Here is a 7061-nt window from a genome sequence, read left to right on the forward strand (position 1 = left end):
AAGACAGACAGAGGTGACAAAGAGATTAGGGATGTGAGGTTGGAGGTTAGCGGAGATGCAGGGAAGCAATGGAGTAGAAGGTGTGAGCAGGAAGAGGGAGACTGAGAGGTTAGTGAGGGGAGAGGGGATGAGAGAAAGGGTTAGGACCAATGGGACATAGAAAGAGAGAAAGGTTTAGGACCAATGGGACAGGGAGAGAGAGAAAAAGTGTTAGGACCAATGGGACAGGGAAAGGGTTAGGACCAATGGGACAGGGAAAGAGAGAAAGGTTTAGGACCAATGGGACAGGGAAAGAGAGAAAGGGTTAGGACCAATGGGACAGGGAAAGAGAGAAAGGTTTAGGACCAATGGGACAGGGAGAGAGAGAAAGGGTTAGGACCAATGGGACAGGGAAAGGGTTAGGACCAATGGGACATGGAAAGACAGAAAGGGTTAGGACCAATGGGACATGGAGAGAGAGAAAGGGTTAGGACCAATGGGACAGGGAAAGAGAGAAAGGGTTAGGACCAATGGGACAGGGAAAGAGAGAAAGGGTTAGGACCAATGGGACAGGGAAAGGGAGAAAGGGTTAGGACCAATGGGACAGGGAGAGAGAGAAAAAGTGTTAGGACCAATGGGACAGGGAAAGGGTTAGGACCAATGGGACAGGGAAAGAGAGAAAGGTTTAGGACCAATGGGACAGGGAAAGAGAGAAAGGGTTAGGACCAATGGGACAGGGAAAGAGAGAAAGGTTTAGGACCAATGGGACAGGGAGAGAGAGAAAGGGTTAGGACCAATGGGACAGGGAAAGGGTTAGGACCAATGGGACATGGAAAGACAGAAAGGGTTAGGACCAATGGGACATGGAGAGAGAGAAAGGGTTAGGACCAATGGGACAGGGAAAGAGAGAAAGGGTTAGGACCAATGGGACAGGGAAAGAGAGAAAGGGTTAGGACCAATGGGACAGGGAAAGAGAGAAAGGGTTAGGACCAATGGGACAGGGAAAGAGAGAAAGGGTTAGGACCAATGGGACAGGGAAAGAGAGAAAGGGTTAGGACCAATGGGACAGGGAAAGAGAGAAAGGGTTAGGGCCAATGGGACAGGGAAAGAGAGAAAGGGTTAGGACCAATGGGACAGGGAAGAGAGAAAGGTTTAGGACCAATGGGACAGGGAAAGAGAGAAAGGGTTAGGACCAATGGGACAGGGAAAGAGAGAAAGGTTTAGGACCAATGGGACAGGGAAAGAGAGAAAGGTTTAGGACCAATGGGACAGGGAAAGAGAGAAAGGGTTAGGACCAATGGGACAGGGAAAGAGAGAAAGGATTAGGACCAATGGGACAGGGAAAGAGAGAAAGGATTAGGACCAATGGGACAGGGAAAGAGAGGATGGGAGGCAAGAAAGAGGGGTCAAGGTTAGAGAGAGAGGGAAGGAAAGGAGAGGAGATGGATGAAGTGAGACGGAAAGAGGAAGAAGACGACAGAGGAAAGGAGGAAGAGAAGGTCAAAGAGAGGAGAGGAGGGATGGGGGAGGAGCACAGGGAGATAGAAAGAATGGACAGATGACAGAGAGAGAGAGAAAGACAGAGAGAGATGCTATTTGGCCCTAAACAGAGAGTACACAGTGGCACTGTGACTGACCCAAACTTAAGGAAAGCTTTGACTATGTACAGACTCAGTGAGACTAGCCTTGCTATTGAGAAAGGCCACCGTAGGCAGACCTGGCTCTCAAGAGAAGACAGGCTTTGTGCACACTGCCCAAAAAATGAGGTGGAAACTGAGCTGCACTTCCTAACCTCCTGCCCAATGTATGACCATATTAGAGACACATATTTCCCTCAGATTACAGAGATCCACAAAGAATTCAAAAACAAACGCAATTTTGATCAACTCACATATCTACTGGGTGAAATACCATCACAGCAGCAAGATGTGTGACCTGTTGCCACAAGAAAAGGGCAACCAGTGAAGAACAAACACTATTGTAAATACAACCCATATTTATGTTTATTTATTTTCCCTTTTGTACATTAACCATTTGTACATCGTTACCACACTGTATATAGACATAATATGACATTTGTAATGCCTTTATTGCTTTGAAACTTCTGTATGTGTAATGTTTACTGTTCATTTTTATTGTTTATTTCACTTTTGTATATTATCTACCTCACTTGCTTTGGCAATGTTAACACGTTTCACATGCCAATAAAGCCCCATGAATTTAATTGCATTGAGCGAGAGACAGAGAGAGAGAGAGACAGAGAGACAGAGAGAAAGAGAGACAGAGAGACAGAGAGAAAGAGAGAGACAGAGCGAGAGACAGAGAGAGAGAGAGAGAGAGAGAGAGAGAAAGAGAGAGAGAGAGCAGTGGATAGAGCAGAGATAGAGAAGACAGGTGGTGTGGAAAGAAAGCGAGGGAGGGAGGGAGGAAGGCAAGATGAGAACGGAGAAAGAGAGTGCGAAGGAGAGCGGGAGAGTGAAGATAAGAAAGACAGGAGAGAAAAGCCATTTGTTCTACTGCTTGAAGAGCTGAGGATAGGAAAGATACCACTCTGCCAGGCCTCTGGTATCTCCCTGTAGATCTCTAGTCTATATTGCTGGGCTCTGCCTGGATTCTCACTAAAGTCTAACCGGGAACTATAGAATCCATTCGACACATCAGCGAATGCCCATTACCCACAAGCCCATAGAAAATGACACGGTGACGTAGAATTAGCAATAGTGTTCGGCAGCGGTGTTCTGCTATTGGAGATTGCAGACATTCTCACTGGCATTTTCACTGCTTGCCCAACTTGATTGTTTGTGTAAACAGCATGACTGTATTCTACCATTCAGAATGCTGTGTTAGAAGTCCAAAATGTCACTGCTATTTCCTTTTAGTGCCTATGGGCCTTGGTCTAAAGTAGTGCACTAAAGAGGGAATAGGGTTTTATTTGGGACGGAGACATTGCCTGGGCTCAACAGGTCAGAGCTGCTTCATAGCCCCGGGACTTCATGTGGCTATAAATATCTAATGAGCAACGCATTAGAAGTGAAGAAACATTACTTCTCATTCCCACCACCTCCTCCCTCAATCTGTCTCTCTCTCTATTTCCTCTCACTGTTTGTTGACACATATGTTCCTTTTCTCATTTCTCGTCCTTTTTCTGAACGTCCCTAAATGTGACCGCATCTCTCCACTCCCTCTCTTTCCTGCTCTCCCTCTTTACCTCACTCCTCTCTCTATCCATCTCTCCTCTCCCTCTCTTTCCTGCTCTCTCTCTTTACCTCACTCCTCTCTCTATCCATCTCTCCATTCCCTCTCTTTCCTGCTCTCTCTCTTTACCTCACTCCTCTCTCTATCCATCTCTCCTCTCCCTCTCTTTCCTGCTCTCTCTCTTTACCTCACTCCTCTCTCTATCCATCTCTCCTCTCCCTCTCTTTCCTGCTCTCTCTCTTTACCTCACTCCTCTCTCTATCCATCTCTCCTCTCCCTCTCTTTCCTGCTCTCTCTCTTTACCTCACTCCTCTCTCTATCCGTCTTTCCCTCTCCTTCTCTCTTTCTTTCTATTCATTTATCTCTCTTTTCCCTCTTAGTCTCTCATTCCTTTCCCATCCATCTCTCTAGCTCTCTCTCCATTTCTCCATCTCCCTGTTACGCTCTCTATCACACTATCCATCTTTTACACCTCTCTCTCTCCATCCATTTCTCCATCCCCCTCTCCCTCTCCGCTACCTGTATGCCTCTCAACCCCTCCACCACCAACCCCATGTAGTCTCAATACATTTCTCAAATTGAACTGACAAGGAGTGATCCATCACGCCCGGGTCTCCCCGCCTGAGGCTTTCCAACGGAGCCGCAACGTGACTTTATTAACGCCTTAACAGCCAAACGCCTCTGCTGTCGCGGCAACCCAGGCGCCGCCGCAATCCAATCAGCCCGATAGCGTCCTGTGCTGCATCACCACATCTTAGCAACCATTCAAGGCGGGAAGGCTTTAGAGAGGAAAGTAGGGGGGAAAGAAATGGGAAAACTCACAGAGAGTGAGGTTGGTTGTTTGTTTTGAGGCGGTGGTGGAGGGGGAATTTCCCAGAATTCCCTGGGTAGAGATATATGGAGGGAACGGGATGGAAAGGAAAAGGGAAGAGATGGAGGAATGGCTCAGCTGTAAACCATTGATGTGGGAGGGAGAGGTGAGTTATATTGGTGTGGTATAGTTGAAGAGGTGTGGAGAGGTCTGGGTTAAAGGTACACAGATGACTCATAGAGAGACTAATGTTAAGGGTAATGATACCTACATCGTCAGTCAGATACCTGCAGGAGGCGTGTGTGTGTGTACCTGCCTGCCTGCGTTCATGTGTGTGTGTGTGTGTGTGTGTGTACCTGCCTGCCTGCGTTCATGTGTGTGTGTGTGTACCTGCCTGCCTGCGTTCATGTGTGTGTGTGTGTGTGTGTGTGTGTACCTGCCTGCGTTCATGTGTGTGTGTGTGTGGGCGCGTGCAGGTGCGCGACGCGTGTGCGTGTGTGTGTGTAATGACTCATGCCTCAGTCAGAGAGGAGTAGTGAAGGCATCAAGGGACAGGAAGTGATCCAGCCAGCCAAGATGTAATGCTATTTTCTCTTCCTGCAGATTGCCCTATTGAATCCCATTCCCCAAATGGAAACACATCTCCTCTGATACAATGACTCAGAGTACAGGTGATTGAAGGTGTGTAAGAAAACACTTGATGCACCCCAAATAACACCCTATTCCCTACATGGTGCACTTTAAAGGGAATACAGTGCCATTTGGGACACCGACACAGCTCATCAGAGAACTGGGAGGGAGATAATGGTGTTGGGAGGGGCAAGTGACTTTTCCTTGTTAAAGACAGGAAAAGAGGACGGAGAAGAGAAAGTTTTGACTAGCTTGTATATGTGGTTGTTTTATCTACCTTAGTTGAATGCACTGACTGTAAGTCTCTCTGGATAAGAGCGTCTGCTAAATTACTAAAATGTCAATGTACCTGTTAAAGACGCAGTCCGGGATCTTAAGCTCAACAAATTCGTAAAAAAATATAATTTGATTCGTAACATATCATACGAATTGCAAAACATTATTATTTGACAGTTCTTAGGAGGACGTAACATATCAAATTAAATGGATGACGTAGTACACATTTGGATGACGTAGTACACATTTGGATGACGTAGTACACATTTGGATGACGTAGTACACAATTGCATGACGTAGTACACATTTGGATGACGTAGTACACAATTGCATGACGTAGTACACATTTGGATGACGTAGTACACAATTGCATGACGTAGTACACATTTGGATGACGTAGTACACAATTGGATGACGTAGTACACAATTGGATGACGTAGTACACAATTGCATGACGTAGTACACATTTGGATGACGTAGTACACAATTGCATGACGTAGTACACATTTGGATGACGTAGTACACAATTGCATGACGTAGTACACATTTGGATGACGTAGTACACAATTGCATGACGTAGTACACATTTGGATGACGTAGTACACATTTGGATGACGCAGTACACATTTGGATGACGTAGTACACATTTGGATGACGTAGTACACATTTGGATGACGTAGTACACAGAAAGCGGGGACCCGTTTTGGACTGAGGCTTTCAAAACTACTGGCTGGAATAATACAAATGTTCTGGAGCGTTACTTTAAAAACTGACAAAGGGATGACCAATTTTGTTCTTTGAAAGACTGTCGTCTTTTGCGGTCTTTCGTATCGTGTACGACCTGCCTAACAGACATCGGGTTGTACGGTGGAGAGGAAAAGTCATATGTTAACTTCCCTGACTAGCGCACTCGTCCTGTCACACCAGACATGTCAATTATGTAACATGTTTCCTCAATCGATACGGCGTTCAACTTGCTTCCATTTCACGCAATGACATTCGGCAGAGTTTGAGCACACACGGTAAGTCACATTAAACAAATCAATACATCTTTTAAAAGGTCACAGCAGTTGCTGCTGTAACTCAACTTACGGTAGAGAGGCAGACAGTGCAGATTTGTGGCTAATTCAACTTTGCCGTCACAAGAGTGTGTGTGTTTGTGTGTGTGTGTGTGTGTGTGTGTGTGTGTGTGTGTGTGTGTGTGTGTGTGTGTGTGTGTGTGTGTGCAAAATGTACACATGTAGGATCTGAATTTGATAAACTTGTAGTGTATTTGAGTTTAAAAAGACGTCTAAAGTTTGTAATTTCCACTTTAAAATGTCCGACTTGGGGCCTCCCGAGTGACACAGTGGTCTAAGGCACTGCATCCCCAACGGGCGGGTGCAGAAAAGGGGGGTTTGGCGGAACATGTTTCGGAGGACACATGTCTCGACCTTCACCTCTCCCGAGCCCGTTGGGGAGTTGCAGCGATGACACAAGATCAAAATTGGATCGCAATTGGATATCACGAAAAAGAGGGTAAAGTATATAGGAAAAATAAATAAATCCTCAAACAACTCACTTCAGCATCCGTTATCTGACTGTAAAGAAGCAGTGTCTCCTTCCCAAGATTCCCTGATGAACCTCCCCTGTGGTAGGTTTCTAGGTGTGTACTATACTGTCCTATGTAATCACTGTCATTTTCATATCCAATTAACACCTCAAACAAGGTCTAAGGCAGGAGGAAGTTGGCCAGGGAAACTTGGGAAGGAGGACACTGCTTCTTTACAGTCAGATAACGGATGCTGAAGAGAATTGGTTTGATGATTTTAAAAGGAGGGAGATGGAACTGGTTGTCGAGGAAAGTAGGCTACGTCTCACTGTGAGTAAGTGTGTGTTTGTGAGAAGCTTCTAAATAATAATGCAGCTGCTATGTGTGTGTGTGTGTGTGTGTGTGTGTGTGTGTGTGCACGCGCGCATGTGCGGACATGTTAAGGTTACGTTCTCGTGTTAAGACTAGGGTCAAGGTTAGGATTAGGGTAAGGGTTAGGTTTAGGGGTTAGGGAAAATAGGATTTTGAATGGAACTGAATTGTCTGTTCCCACAAGGTTAGTTATACAAGGTTGTGTGTGTGTAATTAATGTCCATTAATTATAAGTCAAACAATAATTCACAGTTCCTGTTGCTGCAG

This window comes from Oncorhynchus clarkii, unplaced genomic scaffold (assembly GCF_045791955.1).
Source record: "Oncorhynchus clarkii lewisi isolate Uvic-CL-2024 unplaced genomic scaffold, UVic_Ocla_1.0 unplaced_contig_484_pilon_pilon, whole genome shotgun sequence".
Classification (NCBI taxonomy): Eukaryota; Metazoa; Chordata; class Actinopteri; order Salmoniformes; family Salmonidae; genus Oncorhynchus; species Oncorhynchus clarkii.